At 33.3% G+C, this 24819-nt stretch overlaps 1 protein-coding gene across 3 annotated transcripts in view; it reads right to left on the bottom strand.

Annotated features, from left to right (window-relative positions):
* LOC111059558 (dual specificity protein phosphatase 10) overlaps positions 1–24819 on the bottom strand; it is a 249354-nt gene that overhangs the window by 175536 nt on the left and 48999 nt on the right. Inside the window, exon 1 of one of the 3 annotated variants that reach the window (XM_039433440.1) lies at positions 21583–21976. The exons of the other annotated variants lie outside the window; for them this stretch is intronic. The gene's annotated coding sequence lies outside the window, so the exon portion shown is untranslated. Of the gene's footprint in view, positions 1–21582; positions 21977–24819 lie in introns of those variants that run through there. 3 annotated transcript variants of the gene reach the window in all.

The raw sequence follows: 24819 nt of genomic DNA, 5'->3' as shown, positions 1-24819 counted from the left end.
GAAATTTGACAGGTACGTTCCTTTCTTAATTGCTGGTTGACGTATAAACAAGGTTTTTAGAAATTTTGCATTTCAAGGATAATATAAAAGGAAAAAGGAGCCTCCTTCATACGCCGATATTAGAGTAAAAATCAGACTACAGAATAATTATTCATCATAAATCAGCTGACAAGTGATTACACAGATGTGTGGAGAAGCCAGTCTATTGCTGTATTTCCATAAGGTCTATAGTTTCAATCAGGTACTTGTGGATGAGAATACTGCGTGAGGTCTACTGTTCACAGAACTACTAGTTTATAAATATTTTGGACTCAAAATTGGATAAATATCATGGAGTGTAAACATAACCTATTTTTGGACAATTTCTATCTAAATTTGGGAAAGGAACAGTTTTGGGCTTTAAGCCTGTTGTTCCTTCCCCAATCATTCATAGTTGAGAATTATATTGTATCTATCAATGTTTAAATAAATAAATAAACATTAGAATAGGAACCGTTTTGGGCTTATAAGCCTGTGGTACTTTTCTGTAAGTTGTGTAATTCTGAATAATTAAAAAAATAAAAAAGTGCGTACAGGCTGATGAACCACGTATACGCGCATTGTCGCTTTAAATCAGCTGATGATCAGCCTATTATATCTGTATTTGTACAGAAACAGTAAGATACAGATATAATACGAAACAAGCATAGCATGAACTGAGGAAAAGTGGAATCCTTGTGTTCGTGGCGATCAAGTCTGTACGCACTTTAAATAATATAATATAAATATAGAAAAATATTGAATAATTGCTATTCAATCAGTGAATACAGTAGAGCTATTTAATCTATATATCTATCTATCTATTGCCTTTATTAAGGGCTGAGTTAGAACTGCAGTTCCTCTCTGCCACCCAACCCTCGATTGTACAAAACATCATTAAAATCAATTCACTGGTATGGGCTACTTTATTAAAATTAATAAAAACATGAAGTACCTAAAAAAGGTACTTCATGTTTCTATATTTTTTTATTAAAACTATAATAATTTAGAAGAAGACAGTAGTACAACATACAATAAACAAAGACAACCTACCGAGAGAGCTCCATTTTGAATCCTTATTTTCCAACACTTAATAGAATTCGGATAATGTTTTGGCACAACATAAAAGTAACTGATAATCATACAGTAGAAAATCACTCAAGAACCACATAAAGTTTATACTGTCTTACACTGTAAATGTATCAAATTATCACCACTTTAGAAACTGCTAATTATGAAGTCAACATTTTTATCAACCACTCACATATCACACAATAATCATACAGTGAAAAATCACTCAAAAATGACAAAAAGTTTATGCTGCCTAATACTGTGAATGTATCAAATTATCTCCACTTTAGAAACTACTAATTATAGTATCAACATTTTCATCAACCACCGACACGGCTAAAGTGTACGCCCAGTTCCAAAATACCTGTCAACAAATTTTTGGTTGGGATCGATTTAATATGTTATTTTGAGCACAAAAATTAAACGGCGGTCGCTATTGTTTTTAAAATAAACCAAGTTCAAAGTAGCACAATTTTACATGCATTTAACCTATAAGTAGCAGCCATAAGTATCTAGGGTTAGGAAGCTTAGGTTAGGAAAAGCTTTAGGTTGGGAAAACTTGGATTAGGAATATCATAATTATTTGATGATTTCGATAATCAAAATGGCTTCTACTCATAGGTTAAATGCATGTAAAATAATTGTGCTACTTTGAACTTAGTTTATTTAATTAAACAATAGTGACCGCCGTTTAATTTTTGTGATTTTGTGCTCAAAATAACATATTAAATCGATCCCAACCAATAATGTGATCTTTTGACAGGTATTTTGGTACTGGACGTACACTTACACCCACTAACACATCAAAGTTTAATACTGTAATCATACAGTAGAAAATCACTCAAAAATCACAAACAGTTTATGATTGCTGATACTGTGAATGTATCGATTTATCACCACTTTGAAAACAGCAATAACTATAGTGTAAACATTTTCATCAACCACAAACACTCAAATCAACATACAACATATAATATCAACACATAACATAAGGGAGAAGATTTATGACGATTCCCTGGTCACTGACGATGGAGAAGAAAGACTAAACAAGTAACAATAAGTATCAATGTGAAAATACTGTAACCGATAAACACAACCGGAAAAACTGAGACAACGCATAAAACTGTTCACATTCTAGAAAACATCTCCAAGTAAGTGTATATACAAAACGTCCACATTCTATAAAACATATCCAGAAAATACACCCAAAACGTCCACATTCAATAAAATATCATCAACAACTGAGTATCAATACTTTTCAGAAGCGTTGCAAGACAGGGAAGTTAAGATACTGCCATTTAATTGTTTACAACCATTTGGTTTTTGTGTATTATCAACAAACGTAAGCAGCTCAACCGATATCCAGTTTAGCGGACCCGGTTTTAAAAAATTATTTGATAAAGTGGTACTAGTTTTTGTCGATTCGGTTCTGGTTTGTGAATTTAAATTGTACCAGAAAAACTACTTCAACTTGCTTGAGATGATGTTGTTGCTTTTCTGAAATCTGGTTTCTGATAACAATCATTTATTTTAGTTTCAGAGTCAATTGTTTTTGATGCCCTGTGTATTAGGACCCCACAATTCAAGAGTAATATTGTTATGAACAGGGAAATAAGTATACAGTATTGGGAAATAAGTAAAATAATTGATAAGAAATGAGTGAATTGATCAAATAAATAAGCTTTGAATATGAATGTGATTCTTTTAATAGATTTAGTTTCTTGATTATATTCAACCAATCTAATTCCAAAACTTCAGAAAAAGAATGGATATGCTTCATTCAAGTCAAGTTGATCAACTGAAACTTCAAAGTAAGTAGAAGAAGGCCCGGTTGCACAAAAATTTAAACAGTGATTAAATGTCACAAGAACCAATCAGAGACAGCTGTTTTTCAATTTATTCAATTCAATTTATTCGAAACACACAAAAACACAATGAGAAAAATCAATATACAACAACAAAACAACAATAACAGTAACAATGATATTAACATATAAAAAACATAATATTGCTAAAATTATGTGTGCTGGAATAAAGAGGGGGGAAACCTTGCCAACTATGGTTTCCCATGTAATAGGCAGGTAAGGTTTTGAAAAGAATACGTCTCTGATTGGTTCTCGGAGATTTAATCACTGTTAAAATTGAACAAGCTTTTTTGCATCTGGGCCAAAATCTTCGTGTCATAAAGCATATTTAATCACGTGATAAAAACACTCCACACATCCTACATCCACAGATGCACGTGTCTTCAGTCACGTGTGTGAGCATGTTTGCGTTACTGCGCGTGCGTGACACTGATAAAAGGGCTGCCCCTTTTATCCAAAGTGACCTGTTGGTGCCTCCAATCCCTATATCTATTTATACCACCTCTAAAAGCACAAAAGACCAATGCACATTGAAATTTTCATACCTAAAGTGAGGTCCACATTATAATGGCAATGTTTGATTAGCAATTGTATTGCTATCCTTGTCTATCATTCAACAAAGCGGATAGCGCTATCTCTTTCTCGCCTTGCTCTGCTGCCAGATCGTCTTTCAACAATGTAGAATAATTGATGATTAATTAACAAAATATTTCATCTCAATTATGAAATTATTGAGAAAATATAATTTCTTGCTCAATAAAATATAATTGATTATTTTAAACGAGAATGAACAGTTAATATTACAACAATAAACCTGTATCAGCTACCGCCCATAGAAGGAATTGACAAGACAGAGGATCGGTATCGTTGTTCTCCTATCTTTCTCCACTGCCATTATAACGTGGACCTCAATATATATGTATAATATATCACCTAATACACCCATCTTTGTCTTTACTACAATAGGAGAACCTTCCCTACTTTCATGCCCCTTCAGCTATTGAAGTGGGACTAATATTTCTTTGAATTTAGGAAGACACCTTTGTTTTCCACTTTCTCTTTTGTTTTCGCCTTTCTACCTGTCCTTGTGCACTTTCCTTCTAGGAATTGTTTTATTCTCACCTCTCTTCCATTATCCTATCCTTCCCTTTCCTTCATTATCTTCATCTAAAATGTTATCTCCCCAACATATTCTTAGGAAAGAACAATACAATAGAATCACAATACTTCACAATTCCAACCTAATGAAACTTTCTTAGCCTAAAAGGTGTCTTTTACCTGTATTTTCGTAGAAATATGGAGGAAATAAAATCGAATTTTAGCCAAGTCCAATTTTATTGGTCTGAAGATGTCATAGCCAATTTCAAGTCAAGTATTGGTTTTGAAACATGTAATTTTAACTCAATTTTAGTTGGTATATGGACAGAGTAAAACCATACTACAGTACTTTCAAAATTCAAGCTAAGAGTAAATTTCAAATGGAACTTAACTGTTGTATTTATCTCAAGTGTATATTATTATGTATATGAATAAATGATTTAGGAATACAAATCTTGATGCAGGGTGGCAATCATTATTACTAACAATGAAACTTGTTGACCGAGCGAAGTGAGATCTAAGATTCAAGTCGACGGTTTGGCATTTCTCTTAATGTTTAAATGTTGCGCATTTACGGCGAAACGCGGTAATAGATTTTCATGAAATTTGACAGATATGTTCCTTTTTTAATTGCGCGTCGACGTATATACAAGGTTTTTGGAAATTTTGCATTTCAAAGATAATATAAAAGGAAAAAGGGGCCTCCTTCATACGCCAATTTATATTAGAGTAAAAATCAGACTATAGAATTAATTAACTATCGAACCTCTGTCTTGTCAATGCTTTCTATAGACGGTAGCTGATACAGGTTTATTGATGTAATATTAACTTTTTGTGTAGTTGAGAAGTTGATATTGTGGTAATTATTCATATTGAATGAAAAAGACTAAGAAATTGTCAAAAAACCACTGATTTATTGATAATTAGAAAGACCGGTTTCACTCTGAGTTTATCAGAGATTGACAATGGTGTAATAACCGAAACCGGTCTTTCTAATTATCAATAAATCAGTGGTTTTTTGACAATTTCTTAGTCTTTTTCATTCAATAATATTAACTGTTCATTCTTGTTTAAAATAATCAATTACATTTTATTACGCAAGAAATTATATTTTTTAATAATTGCATAATAAATTTTCATAATAAAGATGAAATATTTGTTAATTAATTGTCAATTCTAAAGTGTTGAAAAGACGATCTGGCAACAGAGCAAAGCGAGAAAGAGATAGCGCTATCCGCTTTGTTGAATGATAGACAAAGATAGCAATACCATTGCTAATCAAATACTGCTATTATAACGTGAGCCTCACTATAATGATGGTAAGACGATATTTAGAATCACAGGGTTACAGTGTAATATTATCAAGTATTATTTCAAGTTCAAAACTTAGAATATTTTCCACTTTAGATTGGAAAACTCCACGTTGAAAGATAACAAAACTCTCGGCCTCCAAGTCATTAGAGGTGTTAGATGACGTAGTATTTGACAAGCGATGTACAAACGTCAAACATCTATTTTTAAAATGTTTCTCACTCAAGTCGCCTAAAATGAGTTTTCTCAACATACTAATTAGAATGCAACGCCTCATTACATAAGACTAGTGATGACGGTAATATACTTCCTATACTATTTTAAAGATTGTTGTTAGGTACGGTATTGTCCAAATTCTATACATTTATGCTCAGTTTTTCAACAAAATCAGAATCAGTTTATGAAGAATTTATCCTAGTTTTAGTGATCATTGATTTCAAGTAATTGGAAATTTGAAAATCAAAGGAAAACTAAGGAAGAAGAACCAGGATCAATGATCATTTATACTGTAATAAAGGAAAGAACTGGCGTATAGGATAGGCGTACGGGATAGGAAACTTATGTTTGACCCATCATCACGTCTGAACTACTGCACTGATTAACTTGAAATTTCGCATATAGATTCTTAATTAACTGAGAATGGTTATATGTCTATTTTCAATTCTTCCAGACTTCATTACGTCAAGTTTTAGAATAGTCCCTTGTGAAGCACGGGTTGCCTGCTGGTTTATAATATAAACTGATGATTGACCGAGCGAAGTGAGGTTTTAGATTCAAGTCGACGGTTTAGCATTTCTCTTAATGTTTATATGTTTGAATGTTTATATGTCGCGCATTTACGGCGAAACGCGGTAATAGATTTTCATGAAATTTGCCAGGTATGTTCCTTTTTTAATTGTGCGTCGACGTATATACAAGGTTTTTGGAAATTTTGCATTTCAAGGATAATATAAAAGGAAAAAGGAGCCTCCTTCAAACGCCAATATTAGAATAAAAATCAGACTATAGAATAATTATTCATCATAAATCAGCTGACAAGTGATTACACAGATGTGTGGAGAAGCCAGTCTATTGCTGTATTTTCATAAGGTCTATAGTTTCAATCAGGTACTTGTGGATGAGAATACTGCGTGAGGTCTACTGTTCACAGAACTACTAGTATAAAAGGAAAAAGGAGCCTCCTTCATACGCCAATATTAGAGTAAAAATCAGACTATAGAATTATTCATCATAAATCAGCTGACAAGTGATTACTCAGATGTGTGCAGAAGCCAGTCTATTGCTGTATTTCCATAAGGTCTATAGTTTCAATCAGGTACTTGTGGATGAGAATACTGCGTGAGGTCTACTGTTCACAGAACTACTAGTATGACAGGGATAATGAGAGGAATTTATTGACTATTGTATTTGAGTGATTGTTTACTCTGTTCCATTCCGATTTTCAATCACTTGAAATCAATGATAACTATACTCTGTACAAAATTACTTCTCACTTGGAATGGACATGCGCAGCAGAGAAAGCATACAGTGGGAGGGAAGCAGAGGCGCGATGTTGCCGTTTTGAAGCAGACAGCGTTCTCCAACTTCTAGAGACTGTTCATGTGCTCATGCTACACATGTGAAGTATCCTCTCTGAAAGCAGTCACACGACTGACAAATTGGCAACTGCGCTTCTACCTATGACTCTATCAATCACTGTGGCCAAAGACCTTAGAGAAATATAGACCCACAATGCCTATGCGTTCCCAATGATTGGGCCGCCATTGGGGTATTTTAGCACGAGATATTATATCTATAAATATTTGTAATACTATAGATCACAAAGGCATTGGTGGTATTGGTATGTAATAATCTTATGGGTTGCCCCCCTCAATGGCGGATTTCAATTCAAAGTACGACACTAGCGCTGCATGTGAGTCTATGCATCTTTAGGGTCTTTGACTGTGGCTGATCTCCCTCCATTTCTCTGCGCTGCATATTCCTCCCAAGTCAGAAGTAAATTTGCACGGACTATAGGACTGGGCTGAATTCTTCATAAAATGATTCTGATTCTGTTAAAAAAAACGGAGCACAATGTGTAGAGTTTGGGCAATACCTTACTTATATATAAAACTAATCATTGAACCTGGTTTCAAAGATCAACCACTAATTGTGTAGTTGAGAAGTTGATATTGTGGTAATTATTCATATTGAATGAAAAAGATTAAGAAATTGTCAAAAAACCACCGATTTATTGATAATTAGAAAGACTGGTTTCGGTTATTACACCATTGTCAATCTCTGATAAACTACAATCTCTGATATCAACCACTAATTTGAAATTAGTACATCTAAATAAATATGTAGGTTTTGGACAATACCAAACCTATCAGTTTATATTTAAAAAATCATTGATACTGGTTTCAATGATCAACTACTACTGTTTTAAAATTAGTACATCCAAATAAAAAAAGCTCGAACCACTCTCAAAACGTACGTCATACTTCGACAGCCTAGACGCAGTTCTCTTGACAATTGGTCTTCTCTCTCATGTGTTAAAAACAGTACAGTATTTGCGTCACAACACCACGACTATTTAACTTGGATTTGCGCAGCACATCTCTCTAAAGACGAAGAAAAGAAATTGAAAAAAGAACTATAAACAAAGAAATATGAATGAAGAGTATGAGGTGAAGTAGGAGAAGAAGAAAGAGGGAGAAAGAAAACTGCGAAATAAGTGGGAGATGAGAGGGAGATAAGAAGAGAATTTAACTCAGATTTGCGCAGCACATCTCTCTAAAGGCGAAGAAAAGAAATTGAAAAAAAAACTATAAACAAAGAAATATGAATGAAGAGTAAGAGGTGAAGTAGGAGAAGAAGGAAGAGGGAGAAAGAAAACTGCAAAATAACGATATAAGAGGAGACAGACTACAATGAGATTCACTGAAAACTGTCAGCGTTGATTGAATGGGAAGCATTAATGTTATTATATGAGGAATGCTGACAGTTTAAAATGAATTTCTCAACAGGGAATAAGGGATACAAACTTGTTTGCTTATGAGACAGATTGAATTTGGAAAGAGAAGAAAAACTTAGGAAACTCGATGTAAGAGGAAGATGAAGTGACAGGGAACAGAGGATGATTTTTGTTTATGGATGAGCAAAAGAGAAGATGAAGAGAGTGAGAGAGAGAGAAATAGAGAGAGAGAGACTACGTCACGAGCAAATAGTACAGACCACGTGCTAGCAACGAAAACAGGAAGACCTTGATTCATAATAATATAAGCAGCGGACGAGCATTTGACTGAATCGCTTCCGAAAAAAGTGCCATAACTTTTGCAAGTCAAAGTCAAAGAATTTGACTTCAGTTTCGACAAGAATACGTCAGAGATTTGGATTTTGATCGATGTTTGTTTATACTCTAGACAACTCTCCACATGAACGCTGCAACTAATCCTACAATGATAGATTAATTATACAGAGTGAGTCATATTATTGACGAAGTCTATGTATTCATGTGAATATTTTATGACCAATAAAATTCTATTCTATTCATAAGTATAACCCTTCAATAAATTGGAGACTGTTGTAGATATAATACTGTAACTTTCAGGATAAGTTATTGGTCAAATACTCTACCTTTTGACGTACAACTGAATCCAAAATGGCGGCTGATAGAACTTTATCAATTATTTCACAGCATTTATTTAGGATTTTCGTTAAATAATAATTATACAGTATATTAATTAGCATTTGAATAAATGCATTCTCTATTTAATTCCATCTGTAAACTGGTTGGCCGCTATGGCTTCGTATAAAATGAGCGCTGCTATCCAGAGATTGTCAGTTTGGTGTAAGGGTAGGCATTCCTGACTAGCAATTGGGAGGTACCGGGTTCGATTCCCGGGCTGGCAAATAATTTTTGGATAGTAGTTCTCATCGAATTTCCATCTAGCTGTTAACCCTGTTGTCAATGTCTGCAGTAGCAGAAGTCTTCGGGGTGATTTACAGCATTTATTCAGGATTTTCGTTAAATAATAATTATATATTAATTAGCATTTGAATAAATGCATTCTCTATTTAATTCCATCTGTTTCCTTAAAAACTAAAACTTCAATCAGCCGCCATTTTGGATAAAAGTATCATAGAACTTTTTATAGATGTAATCTTTCTTGTTTCAAAAAGGCCTTTGAAATGATGTACCACACAATGGGTGTTTACATTTGAAATATTCGAGTTACAACCCCCAAGTCACCCCCTTATGAGGGGTTGAAATTCAGTTGTACGTCTAAAGATAGAGTATTTGACCAATAACTTATCCTGAAAGTTACAGTATTATATCTACAACAGTCTCCAACTTATTGAAGGGTTCCCATACTTATGACTCACTCTGTATAATTATTTCTATTACAATTTAGGCTCAACTCAAACTTACGCGATTCAGTTCAGAGCATGTGTTTCCAAATGGTGACACTCAGACCAGTCGATTCTAGTCTCCGCGACTGTCACCATTTGAAAACACATGCTCTCGACTAGTCATTTCATTTCATTTTCATTTTATTCAACAATAATACAGAAAAATTCCTTACAGATGAATAACGTCAGGAAGATTTACAGTCAAAAAACTTTATAAAAGATAATTCACAAGGCAAGTTATTATGTAAATCATACATTAAAATTACATTGGCATACATAAATAACATTGAAACACACTACATTCCATTTAAAAATTCGTCAATACTATAGTAAGTCTTATCAACTAAGAACCTATAGTCGAGTCTCTTCTCGACCTGAGTCGAGTAAGTGTGAGTTGAGCCTTACAATTATTCAATCAACTGTATATTTCAATTAGAATGAACATATTTATTTTTCTTTATTGTAGTTTGGACACTGTGTTAAATTTATAAATATTTGAACAACGCTCACTTTTCTTTCAAATTTCATTTATAAAACACTTATTTTTCACTCTAGTATTTAGTTATGGAGAACCGAGTTTCTGTGATCCTCATCTCAATAATAATTGGTTCAGTAACCTTACTTGAAAAACAATTATTCTTCTCGTTTGTTTAGTATCTATCTTGACTATGCTATTGTCTTTAAACACGTACAGGATAGGAAATTCACGAATGACGCATCATCACGTCTCAACTACTGGACTGATTAACTTGAAACTTTTCATATAGATTCTTAATTTACCGAGGATGGTTATAGGCCTATTTTAAATTCTTCATGATTGCAGTAGGTTAAGTTTTCAGTTTGTCAAGTTTCTAATTAGATCCTTGCGAAGCACAGGTTACCTGCTAGTTATGAAAACAACTACAACATCTAAATACTACAGTTTACCAGTTAATATAGATTCTTTATTTACCGAGGATGGTTATAGGCCTATTTTAAATTATTCAAGATTGCAGTAAGTTAAGTTTTCAGTTAGTCAAGTTAGACCTTTGCGGAGCACAGGTTACCTTCTAGTGATGATTACAACCACATCTAAATACTACAGTTTACCAGTTAACCAATGACTAGATCACACTTAGCTACACTGTAACTTATGCCACTAACAACTGTATTAGTCACTAATGTCAAGGCTGGTATCTTTTTATCAGAGTTGGAAAAAGTTTGCAATTTGCAGTCAACTTGCCTTGTGCTCAATCAATCTAGTTGTCACCAAGTACCTCCATTTTAGGTTAAAAAGATCTTGGTTTCCGGAAAACCGTGTTTTCTTGCAATAAACCTTCAACTAGAACAGTATCAACAGTAATTACTATTCATGAAATAACAGTATTTGACCGAGCGAAGTGAGGTCTAAGATTCAAGTCGACGTTTTTGGCATTTCTCTCAATGTTTAAATGTTGCGCATTTACGGCAAAACGCGGTAATAGATTTTCATGAAATTTGACAGGTATGCTCCTTTTTTAATTGCGCTTCGACGAATATACAAGGTTTTTGGAAATTTTGCATTTCAAAGATAATATAAAAGGAAAAAGGAGCCTCCTTCATACGCCAATATTAGAGTGAAAATCATACTGTAGAAATATTCATCATAAATCAGCTGACAAGTGATTACACAGATGTGTGGAGAAGCCAGTCTATTACTGTATTTCCATAAGGTCTATAGTATCAATCAGGTACTTGTGGATGAGAATACTGCGTGAGGTCTACTGTTCACAGAACTACTAGTAGTTTATCTCTGAAATCTATGTATCCCTATGTATATGCACCCTATATCTATATCAATGTGTATGTCTCTGCGCTCAACTCTATACCGATATCTATTACCTATATTATCATCTTTCTAGCTCTGCCCTCATAGGTCGAAAACAATTAAGGCAGTGATCCTATTCTATCCATTTCACAGTGAAGTTATCAGGAAAATTTTTCAAAATTGATTCAACTTATGAGTTTAATTGAATTTTGATATATTATTACTATTTATGTTGTGGTATATCTCTATACTGAATGATTGAAAATAGTACTTTACGTAACAAGTCCGGTAACGATAATTTACTGCATAAGTATGCTTGTTTCTGCCCGAAACGTAGTTGAGGGCAGAATTATCATACGAATGCGGTAAATACGTTACAGTACAAGTTACGTACAATATTTTTTGTCATACTTATCTGAGAAAGAATAATATTGCTGAGAAACAGAAACCATTACCTGCTGCTGCTCGAGCTACTGTATTCTATAAGCATGACCTAGCCCATAGCTCCTAGGACATAACAGACCCATCTAGCTCAAATAGAATAATAAAGGCCAATGTTAAAAAATGTCAGATGAATTCTTATAACTTGAAACTTATTGGATGAGATCTAATAATATTTGAGTTATTCTATTAGTTACTTAAATATTATTAACTCACTCTCTTCTTCTCACTAAAGTTCTCAACAATTAGAAGTTTAAATTATTGTTACCAATCTAACAACTGAAGACTATAACGCTAAAACTATATAGCTATTTGAATCAATTTGAATGTTCCAATTTCGGAACTGGGAAACATACTCGACTGTAAAGGAAACCATATGATCTCTTTACAGTATAGTATGCTGTAATGAAAATCACATGTTTTCTTGTTCTGCAAACAGCTGTTTACCGGCTTGATTTGATGTATGGAAAACAGCTGCAATTGAGTATGACAAAAAAATTTTTTTTGTCATATTCAACCAATCTCAGCTGTTTTCCATGCATGAAATCAAGCCGGTAAACAGCTGTTTGCAGAACAAATGAACATATGATTCTCATTACAGTATTCTCTACTGTAAAAAAACCATAACCATTCATGTTTTCTTTATAGTCAAGTATGTTTCCTAGTTCCGAAATAGGAACAGCAAAACTGCTACAAAACAACCACCTTCAGCGCTCCAGGTGGAAGTTTTGTCAACTTCCACAAAATTCCTGATTCGGAATTTGTAAACTAGGGTATGTTTATGGAATGCATGTAGTAAGTTCAGCACAAGCAGGTGATGTTTTCTATTTCTCAATTATTCTTCTTTAGATTATTATGACAAAAAATTGAGTATGTCACTTGAACGTGAAATTTCTTTTGCAGTGCTTGAATGGAATTCTAGTCTCGGCTAACGCCTCGACTAGAAACATCATTCTCGCACTGCACAAGGCCTCTTCCCGTCCTTGTGACGTAATATACTATTATAACCACTGCTTGATTTTCAAACTACTGTATTTGCCAAAAACCTGGTAGTTATGTAGATTAGTTTCGAAATGAATCAGTGTTTTGATAGTTTATTATTAGAATAACAATAACACAATGTACATAGAATACAAGTGACTAATTGAAGTTGATTCGTCCCAAGTTAAAAAACAAAATGAGAAGAAATATAAAAAATTGTGAAATTAAACTGAGACGTAAATAACCTCTTGGAAAATATTGTTCAGTTATCATTATCATGTTTAGTATCCCTCTCTCTGCAAGGTGAATATTGTTTTCAAAGAACCAGTGTTGTATACTTACTTGCATACTTGTGATGATCCCACTGGAAGCTTTGCAGCCGTGGTCGTCGTTTGTCCGATTCAACTTGAGGTCAGACGTCCTCCCAGAACTCTTTCATGGAATAGTAGTTCTTTTCCAGCAGATATGTCTTCAAAGATTTTCTGAAGATTGCAGGATCACTATACCTCCTTATGTCTAAGGGGAGCCTGTTAAACACCCTGCTGGCTACATTCCTCGTACTATTCAAGGCTAGTGTTGTCCGTTGTCTATCTATGTGGACGTTCCCTCTCTGCCTAGTATTGTGGTGGTGAATGCTGGAGTTTCTTTCAAAATGATCAGGATATTTCAGGATTGTTGTCGCTGACTCCAGTATGTACACATCCGTTAATGTTAACACTTGTAACTTCCTGAATATTGGTTTGCAATGTTCAATATAGTGTGCACCACTTATAATTCTGACTATTCTTTTTTGCAGTAAGAATACTCTTTCTGCTTCTGTGCAATTTCCCCAGAATATGATGCCATATGTTAAAACACTGTGGAAGCAGCCATAATAAACTTTCATCAATACTTCAGTGTCCACTACTTTCTGCAGGCGACGTGCAAGGCAACACACTACGTTTAATCTTTTAGTACTGATACTACGTATTATTTCAAGTACTGATAGCAGCTAGTTACCTACGTATAAAGCCCTGTTATCTTTCTGCTTCTAATCAGGTGTGATACTAGAATAACGCAAAAGATGGAAATAAAGTTGAAAAACGTTTCAACAACTATTATAGCTCTATAATAAAAGTTGCGTACTATGAAATCACTGTATACTTAGGCAATAACAACTAAGACCCGGTTGCAAAAAAGCCTGTTGAATTTTAATCGAGATTAATTTCCACGAGTACCAATCGTAGAAGCCTTCTTTTCAAAAATCCTTCTGATTGGTTCTCGTGTAATTTAATCATGATTAAAATTTAACATGCTTTGATGCAACCTGGTTTAAGACTTTTTAATAACTAACTTACTGGATTTGTCAATGAACGATTTGGGCATCAATTTAAGAAACACTAATCAGAATTGAAATTTCTCACCTTATATCTTAGCAATATTAGTCAGCAAGAGAAATAGAATGTTTAACGAGTCTAGAGAAATAACATTGAACCGGGAAAAAGTTGACATTTTTCAACAGGAAACTACACACGTTTATATTTGGAGTTGATTTATTCAAATATTTACGCTGGACTTGGTTTGGTCGTTGTTAATTTTTATTACTCTGTTACAAAAATGAGATGAAACACTGAAGGAAAAGTTTACCGTACCATTCTTATAAAATCATTTTAAAAAACCTTCATTACATTCTAATCTTTCAAAATGAGGAAAAATTCAGTAACTGTTCGGTGAATAAACCGTTAACAGATCATGGACATTTGCTGATTAATCTACAACCTAATTAAAACACATCTTCAATTAAAGGCAGGAAACTGTACTTCCTCTCCGATCTGAGAAAAAACTGAGGCCATTTCCTAACCACTATTTTTTTACAATATCACTATCGCTTTACTATTTTAGATAAATATCTACCAATAGTCGGCCAGGATAGCCGAGTCGACTGGGGCGTTGCACCCTTCAGTCTGCTAGTGCTACCCGGTCGCGGGTTCGAATCCCGCCGAATCCCATGGACGTTTGATCATCTCATAAATCATTCTCACACTTCCCATTACCCACGCACAAGCCAAAATTTCATGTGGGCATCATATGCAATAATAATAATAGAATAGCTAATAGGAGGTCTGAAGGTATGTTTAACCATTGTAGATCCCTCCAATATTATTATAAGCCTTGAATACCATTGACTAATAGTAAACCACAAAGATAAATTTGACCAATAGAAAACTAACCAATCAGAAGCCTGGAAGATTAAACGTGACCAATAGGAAATAAGCAGATCTTTCATAGGCTTGATTACAAATATTCAAATAGGCCTATATTTCATAATAATCCGTTCAAAAGCTAATCACGATTTAAACTAGAGGATTGTTCGATAAAAATGTATAAATTCTACAGCATACATACGGTACAAGATCTCACAGACAAATACACGTATACTACAGGCATTTTAAAATTATCAACTGAAATAAAAGGATAAGCACATTACAATTCAAAAATAAGATTTCTGGAATATAAATTGTCTTATTACAGTACTACTATAACCAAATTCAAGACTTAAGCTGGGTTTACACCAAAGTTATTAACAATTTGTTAATAGATTCTATTAGATTGAACGGAACTTGACTTACACATGTTCATCATGTGTATGATAAGTTATGTTCAATCTAATCTGGGTTTACACCAATAATCCTTATGGATTCTATTAGATTGAATGGAACTTGACAAACACATATGTTCATCATGTCTATGATAAAATATGTTCACTCTAATAGAATCTAAAAGGATTAAGTTATTAACATTTTGTTATTAGACTTGGTGTAAACGCAGCTTAAAGGTTTAAGTTTTTAACATTTTGTTAATAACTTTAGATCTCACAGACAAATACACGTATACTACAGGCATTTTAAAATTATCAACTGAAATAAAAGGATAAGCACATTACAATTCAAAAATAAGATTTCTGGAATATAAATTGTCTTATTACAGTACTACTATAACCAAATTCAAGACTTAAGCTGGGTTTACACCAAAGTTATTAACAATTTGTTAATAGATTCTATTAGATTGAACGGAACTTGACTTACACATGTTCATCATGTGTATGATAAGTTATGTTCAATCTAATCTGGGTTTACACCAATAATCCTTATGGATTCTATTAGATTGAACGGAACTTGGCAAACACATATGTTCATCATGTGTATGATAAGATATGTTCACTCTGTTATTTGTCAATGAAATAGACTAAATAATAATATGTGTGATTGGCAAGGCACTGGTGACTCTGTACTGTACTCTGTCTATGTGAAGTGTGTGTAACATGCCTTAAGTAAAACGTTTGAGTTCAATGTATTGGTTTGACTTTAAAGTAAAAATAAAATCAGTAATAATGTTCAAATAATCGTAATAATTTATTTCTTCACCGATATAACCTTCAACAGGTTATGGGCCCAGGCTGGATCTTTCGTGTGCAAGTAAAAAAACTTTTTAACCTAAATACTCTCGTGCAAGACAACAATGGAAGTTCGGAGATTCAACTCTAAAATAGTAATACCGGTGAAGTGATTGAACTCTAGTAAAAACATTAAAAGTAAAAGTAAAATACCCAAAAGTAAAATCAGGTAAGGCAATCGAGTTCAAAGTAAAAATGGCTGGTTCCAGTGATTCGGACTTGGGTATGGTTGGAAAGCTATCCAACGATGAAGACTTTCAAATGTGGAAATTTAAAATTAAAATTTTGTTCGACTCTCAAGGACTTAGTGATATTGTTAATGGAAAAGAATTAAAACCAAACGACCCTAGTAAAGAAAAAGAACTTTCTATTTTCAATTTGAAGGACGCTAAAGCCAAGAAAATAATAATAACTACAATTGACTCAAAACCTTTGAATCACATTTTGAACTGTGAAACTTCATGTGAAATGTTTAAAAAACTGTGTCAAATCTACGAACGTGATGAAAAACAACAGAAATTTTCTCTAATGCAGGATTTTTCAATTTTACACTAGAGGCTAATGAAGACATTGCTAGTTTCATCAGCCGTCTGGAAAATTTGACCCATAAATTGAAATCTGTTGGACACGAAATCGATGACGAGATGGTTATTGGCAAAATATTCAGCTCCCTGCCCAGGAAATACACCCACTTTCAAACTTCGTGGGAAGCAACCGCAATTTGTGACAGAAATCTCACAAACCTAACCTCCCAGTTGGTGAATGAAGAACGCAGACTATCTACTGATAAAGGTGATTCTGTGCAACCAGTGGTATTCAAAACATCGGAAATCCAGTGCTACAGATGCAAAAATTATGGACATATTTCCCGTGAATGCAGAAATAAAATGAAACAGAAAAGTGGTCTATTCTGTAGTATTTGCAAGAAGAATAATCATGAAGACAAAGACTGTTACTTTCGTAAAAAACAGAATGATAAGAAGAAGAACCAAGTATCCTTTTTAACTACTAATTCTAATGTAAAATACTATGACACTTTCGTAATTGACTCAGGGTCTACTTCACATATGGTAAAATCTAAATCACTATTTGATAGTTCCATTCCAATTAGTTGTAAAGTAGGAGTAGCCAAGGAAAATGAATCAATGTTTGCTCTTGAGGTAGGAAACATCAAATCAGACAAATGCAACTTAAATAATGTTTTATATGTTCCAGAACTTTCTAAAAATTTGTTATCTGTAAGTGCTATCACTGAGAACGATGGTAAGGTCTTATTTAGTGGAAATAGGGTTGAGGTGTTGAAAGACAATGAAGTCATTATGGAAGGCATAAAAAATTCGAATGGTTTGTTTGAAGTTGACTTGAAAATGCATAATTCAAATTCAGTCCATCATGTAATGACTAGCACTATTTCACCCAAGTCTAATGAGTCTAATGAAGTAGAATTATGGCATAGGAAGCTAGGCCACCTTGGTGTAGATAACATGAAAAAGCTTATAAATCTTAGTGAGGGAATGAATATTAAAACTAAAATTGATGACTTTTCCAAAAACCCATGTGAAATATGCTTGTCTGCTCGCCAAACAAGGCAACCTTTTAAAACAGTCAGGGAAAGGGCAACAAGACCCCTTGAAATAGTACATACTGATGTTTGTGGGCCTATTACCCCGGTAAGTTGGGACAATAAAAGATACATGGTTACTTTTCTAGATGATTTCACACATTTTGTCATGGTATTTCTTATTCAAAATAAAAGTGAGGTATTTGATATAATGAAACAATTTGTAGCTGAAGTAGAGGCAAAATGGCATTCTAAAATTTCAAAATTTCGGTGTGATAATGGTGGGGAATATTCTAGTAATAAAATCAAGGATTGGTGTCAAAATAGAGGGATTTTCATGGATTTCACCATTCCATACACTCCAGAATTAAATGGAAAGGCAGAAAGAATCAATAGGACATTGCTAGAAAAGGTTAGGGCACTTTTGTTTGATTCAGGATTGAAAAAGGAAATGTGGGGTGAGGCTGTAAGGACAGCAGCTTATATTGTTAATAGAAGCCCAACATGTACTCTTGATTGTACTCCAGCTGAAAAGTGGTACGGTAAAAAACCAGATCTATCAAGACTACAGATTTTTGGAAGTATAGCATACAGTCATGTTGCAGGTAATCTTAAGAAACTTGACAGTAGAACCAAGAAGCTAACGTTTGTAGGATATTTGCAAAATGGTTATCGGTTGTGGGATGCTGATAAGAGGAAAATAATTGTTTCTAGGGATGTAATTTTTTCAAATGTTGAGCAATCTAACCAAGGTGAAAAGTATTCTGACCCCAAAGTATTCAAGATAAATCAAGGCTTTGACATTGAGGGAATCGCAAAAGGTAATGAATGATCCAAACAATGTATTTGAAGAAATTGAAAATGATGGAGTACAAGAAACTGAAATAAATGAAGTTGAAGAAATTGAAAATAATGAAGTAGAAGAAACTGATACAAGTGAAGCTGAGGGTATTGAGATTGAAACAAATGATATTGAAGATGAAGTAGAAGTAAATGAAGAAAGTGGAGAAGAAATGATGGATGAAAATAATGAAATAAGAGGGAGAGAGAAAAGAGTGATTAAATACTAGTGTGGTTGAAAGACTATGAAACCAGTTATCTTAGTCTACAAGTAGATGAGCCTCTTACATTTTCTGAAGCTATGAAATCAAACAATTCTGTAAATTGGTTGGAGGCAGTAAAAACTGAACTAAATGCTTTGAAAGAGAATAATACTTGGACAGAGGTAGATACTGTACCAGAAAACAAAGAAATTATTGATAGCAAATGGGTATTTAAAATTAAAAATGATGAGAAGGGTAACATTCAGTACAAGGCTAGATTAGTTGCTAGGGGGTTTCAACAAAAGGATAGCATAGATTTAAATGACATTTATGCCCCTGTGTCCAAATTGCCAACTTTTCGGATTTTCATGAGTGTTGCAAATAAATTAGGGTTTCCTGTATATCAGATGGATGTAAAAAATGCTTTCCTTAATGGTGATATCAAAGAAGACGTTTATATGTCATTACCAGAGGGAGTAGAAGGATTTGGGAATAAGGTTTGTAAACTTAAGAAGTCAATTTATGGTCTGAAGAAATCTCCAAAAGATTGGAATTCTAAATTTGATTCTGTAATGAAAATGAACAATTTTACTAGGTCTAAAAATGATTATTGCTTGTATTCTAAAATTGTGGAGGGTAAAAAGGTATTTCTATTATTGTATGTAGATGACATACTTATTTTTGGTTCAGATGAGAATGATGTTTCAAGATTGAAATCAGTCTTACAAGAAAATTTCAAGATGAAAGACTTGGGCTTAGTTTCTAATTTCTTGGGAATTAATGTCAAACAAGATATTGAGAAGGGGGTAACTGTTATTAGTCAGAAGGAGTATCTCAAACATGTATTGGAAAAGTTCAACATGCAGGATTGTAAGCCAATGGACACTCCCATGGATAAAAATTTCAACTTTGAATTATTGACTAGAGATAAGTCAGAGTCTGTAGAAATAGAAAAGAAATGTCATAGACTAATTGGTTGTCTTATGTATGCTGTTGTAGGATCTAGACCTGATTTGTGTTGTACTGTATCTTTCTTGAGTCGATTCCAAAGTTGTGCCAGTGAAATGTTGTATAAAAATTTAAAACGTGTATTGAGATATGTAAAATGTACTTTAGATTTAGAGCTAGTATATAAGAGAGAATTGAATGATGATATGATTGTAGGCTATGTAGATGCAAACTGGGGTGGTGATTTAGAGAGAAGATCAACCTCAGGTTATTGCTTCAAAGTTTTTTTGGTAATACTATTTCTTGGTGTACCAAGAAGCAACAGAGTGTTTCATTATCTAGCACAGAAGCTGAGTATGTTGCTTTGAGCCAAGCTGCAAGCGAGGCTTGTTGGATAAAAGGAATTTTAATTGATTTTTGTGTTGTTGAAAATAAGAAAACTTGTATTTTGTTGTTTGAAGACAATCAGTCTGCTATCAAAATAGCTCATAATCCTGAGCATCATAAAAAAATGAAACATGTAGATATAAGGTATCATTTTGTAAGAGAGAAAATTTCTGAAGGTGTTATTCAAGTTGAGAATTTAAAATCCTCAGATCAGATTGCTGACATTTTCACAAAACCCTTGGGAAAGGAACTTTTTGTCAAGTTTAGAAATAATATTTTTTAATAATTAAGATGTTTTGAACTATGTTATTTTTCCTATAACTTACTTTGTTTTTTGTTTGATAAATTTTTTTTTGGGTTATTTCATTGAGGGGGTGTGTTATTTGTCAATGAAATAGACTAAATAATAATATGTGTGATTGGCAAGGCACTGGTGACTCTGTACTGTACTCTGTCTATGTGAAGTGTGTGTAACATGCCTTAAGTAAAACGTTTGAGTTCAATGTATTGGTTTGACTTTAAAGTAAAAATAAAATCAGTAATAATGTTCAAATAATCGTAATAATTTATTTCTTCACCGATATAACCTTCAACACACTCTAATAGAATCTAAAAGGATTGAGTTATTAACATTTTGTTAATAACCTTGGTGTAAACACAGCTTAAAGGTTTAAGTTTTTAACATTTTGTTAATAACTTTAATGTAAACGCAGCTTTAAATTATTGCAGCTAAAATTATTTATTTGTTTTAAATACGGTAACTTGACAAACTTCACTAATTAGCCAGTAGGCAATGTCTGAGTTATAGATTAGCTACGGTACCTCTCATTTTTTAACTCAAATAAAATCATTGTCAGTAAAAACATATGAACAAGACAAAAAAACTCTCTCTACAAACTTTTTCATTTAAATCTTCATCGGATACGATGGTGAAAATAAACAATTTTCATGAAATAGTACAAGTTATAACTACAACCAGTATCTTAGTTATGTACTTAGTACTTATTCAAATGCCCAATCACATTCAAGTTATAAGCATTAAAATTAATTTAACCGCGCCATTTAAATGACAACATCCCACTATCCGATTTGACCATAGGTTTAGATTGACGACGACATTTAACCGCGGTTAACTTAAACAGACTTAGGCTACTTGCAAGCAGGTAGAAAGTATAGACTAATAATTATATCTTCAAATAATCGACTAGGAGTCTAGGACTATGTAAACAAAACAGTGTTCATACCTGTACTATGCAATCCAAAGCAGACGAATTCCTCAAAGGTTAAGGTCAAATTTGAGTGGAGATTTTATTAAACTACAGCTTAGCAGTTTGAACGAAGAAACAGCAACACACAGATGGCAGAAGACTCATTCATTCACAAAACCTAAACCGACACCATTCTAAACTCAGGCTAAAGAATAAGGTACACGCACCGTTTCCTAAACTAATTTTACCACCACGTTTTTGTGCAAAACATTGCAATATTGCGCCAAATAACGCAGCGGTAGTTTTGATAATGGCGGCATGATGTTTTGTAGATAGTTTTCGTGTTAGAAAGTGGAATTTTTGGAGGAGTAAACAAACTTGGAGGTTAGAATGCAGACAAGTTGACGTAGCACAAGTCCAACAGATACTGACGTTGTGTGTGTATTGGCGGTTGGAGGTGCGCGCGCACCGATGAGTCATCGCCCGAAATGTGGCATCGGTTGAAGGGGGCGCAGACACATTGCTGACTTTTTTGAGCAACTAGTCGCTTTGAAAATGAAACGTGTGCTACAGAGTACAGGCGTTCATACAAGGCAACTCAATAATTGCTTGTAAATCGTAGCTTTTTTCAGAGTTTTTTGAGGCGAGTGGTGGAAAGCTCTAAAATTCTCACAAGAGCGAGATATAAGCCTGTCGTAGCCTACTTTTCTGTAAGTTGTATAATTATTCTGAATGATTGAATAAATAAATGAATATATATTTGGAGTGAATCAGATGATAACAACAAAAGATTGAAATCACACAATACTGAATAAAAATATAGGGCTAAATATACAAGACAACCAAAACACACAGCATAGAGAAATTTATCCAAATTTAGTACAATATTGATATATGGACCCAAAAGAGCACATGTCAATTTAACACAATCGAACTCTACAAAACACATACTGATATACAAAACAGAACACAAAATAGAGAATAAAACACAGCAGAACAATCCCAATATTTTAATTATTCCTTAACATAACTCATTTCAAAAAACTCAGCATAATAAAATAATATAACAGAGCTCATTCCAATCCCATAAAAAAGAACTCCATTACAATATTACAAGTACAACACAATTGGATTTCAATTGAGCTGAATATAATTATCTTCCTTTTTTTATTTTCTCATTAGAATATAATTAACTTTAATAACATATCAGGAGAGAAATACCATATTATTAAATAAAAACACACATATATTGTCAAATTCTACAGTTTTATTTGGGTAAAGGACCATGGTTTCGTGACCACACATGTCACATTTTCAAGCTGACTGAATACCAAATATGTAATATTGAGTTCTCATTTAATTTTGGAACAATTTTATAACACCTAACCGTTGGCCTATTAAATTCGATAATGACATATTAAAGGCAACTAGAATTCAACCAATGAACCAATCACTCTATATAGTGGAATATTTCAAATTTCAATACCAAATATTGAAATCTCATTCCACTGTGTAGCAATTCTATAACATCTTCTCAACAGTAGCTCCCAATATTTTTTTAAGGGAACGCTGATGTATCAATCACAAATATTAGTTGCTGGTGGAAGTTTGTAATGTGCACTTAGCCAATGTGTACCAACTCCACAGAACGCCACAAGTCAAAGCACGCGGTTATAAAGTAGCTTTGAGGTGGGTGAGAGGTAAGAGGGGGAGAGAGTTCATGGCAAGGACGTTCTAGTCTATCGATTCTATTCGCTTCGCATGTTCACGTATTTTACCTTCTAGATTCTCTCTACTACATTATTAGAACCCGTATTTTAGGTACAAAATAATTTGGGAATACTCGAATACTCTAAAAATAAGCTACCCGAATTATACCGGTTTTAAAAGGGAATTTTTGAAAATGGGATTGATTGATTGATTGAGTACTTTATGTAGATTACAAAATATACTGGCCTATACACTTATATAAAATAGCTTACAATACAGCAAAATTATAGATGAATTTACATAATATAGACTAAGAAAATAATTATTGAACTGTATATGATACGAAAAAAGCAATTTGTAATAACTAAAGATAATATTGTTATGCATCTACATAAATTGGCGGAGCTTTGGACATATCAATTTCCATTCTTCGGAAAGAATATTCAAAATATCCTTCCCACTAACTCCCTACCAAACGTAATAACGGGATTGATTGATTGAGTACTTTATTTATGTAGATTACAATATATACTGGCTTATACACTTATACACAATAGCTGCAAAATTATAGATGAATTTACATAATATAGACTAAGAAAATAATTATTGAACTGTATATGATACGAAAAAAGCAATTTGTAATAACTAAAGATAATATTGTTATGCATCTACATAAATTGGCGGAGCTTTGGACATATCAATGTCCATTCTTCGGAAAGAATATTCAAAATATCCTTCCCACTAACTCCCTACCAAACGTAATAACGGGATTGATTGATTGAGTACTTTATTTATGTAGATTACAATATATACTGGCTTATACACTTATATACAATAGCTTACAATGCAGCAAAATTATAGATGAATTTACATAATATAGACTAAGAAATTAATTATTGAACTGTATATGATATGAAAAAGCAATTTATAATATAATAACTGTAGGTAATTATATTGCTATGCATCTACATAAATTGGCGGAGCTTTGGACATATCAATGTCCATTCTTCGGAAAGAATATTAAAAATTTCCTCCCCACTAACTCTCTACCAAATAAGTATCCCCACTACTCTCTACGAGATAAGAGAATTCCGGTACCCTGGGATAGGATAGTGCTACAATAGTTGGATTTTGTAAGGCTATAAAGTCTTGAAACTGTATTTCAGGTATACCTTAGAATTTGGGATTATTCTAAAATTACGTTTACTGTATTATTCTTGAATTCTATAAAGGATTCTTGCGAAGAGTAGATTACCGGTTGAGTAAAAGAGAGCTATCTAAATTTTACATGTTTTCGGACTTGTAAAAAATGTTGGTATCTTTTTCTACAAAAGATGAACTCTACAGCTAGATTGCCTTAATCTAATGGATTGAGATGAATTTGAAACTCTTGGACAGATATTACTTTCTCAGTTCTCAGAAGCATATATATTCTACCTTTCTATTAGCCTACTGTACACCGATAATAAAATTGAAACAAGATTGAAGATATGAAGCATTCAATAAGATATATGTGCAGTAAAGAACTACAAGACTTAACCTATTTCGGACTATGTGTAGCTT

The sequence above is a fragment of the Nilaparvata lugens genome, chromosome 7 (genome assembly GCF_014356525.2).
Source record: "Nilaparvata lugens isolate BPH chromosome 7, ASM1435652v1, whole genome shotgun sequence".
NCBI lineage: Eukaryota > Metazoa > Arthropoda > Insecta > Hemiptera > Delphacidae > Nilaparvata > Nilaparvata lugens.
The sequence above is the reverse complement of the archived record's forward strand: the minus strand, read 5'-3'. Positions and strand labels throughout refer to the sequence as shown.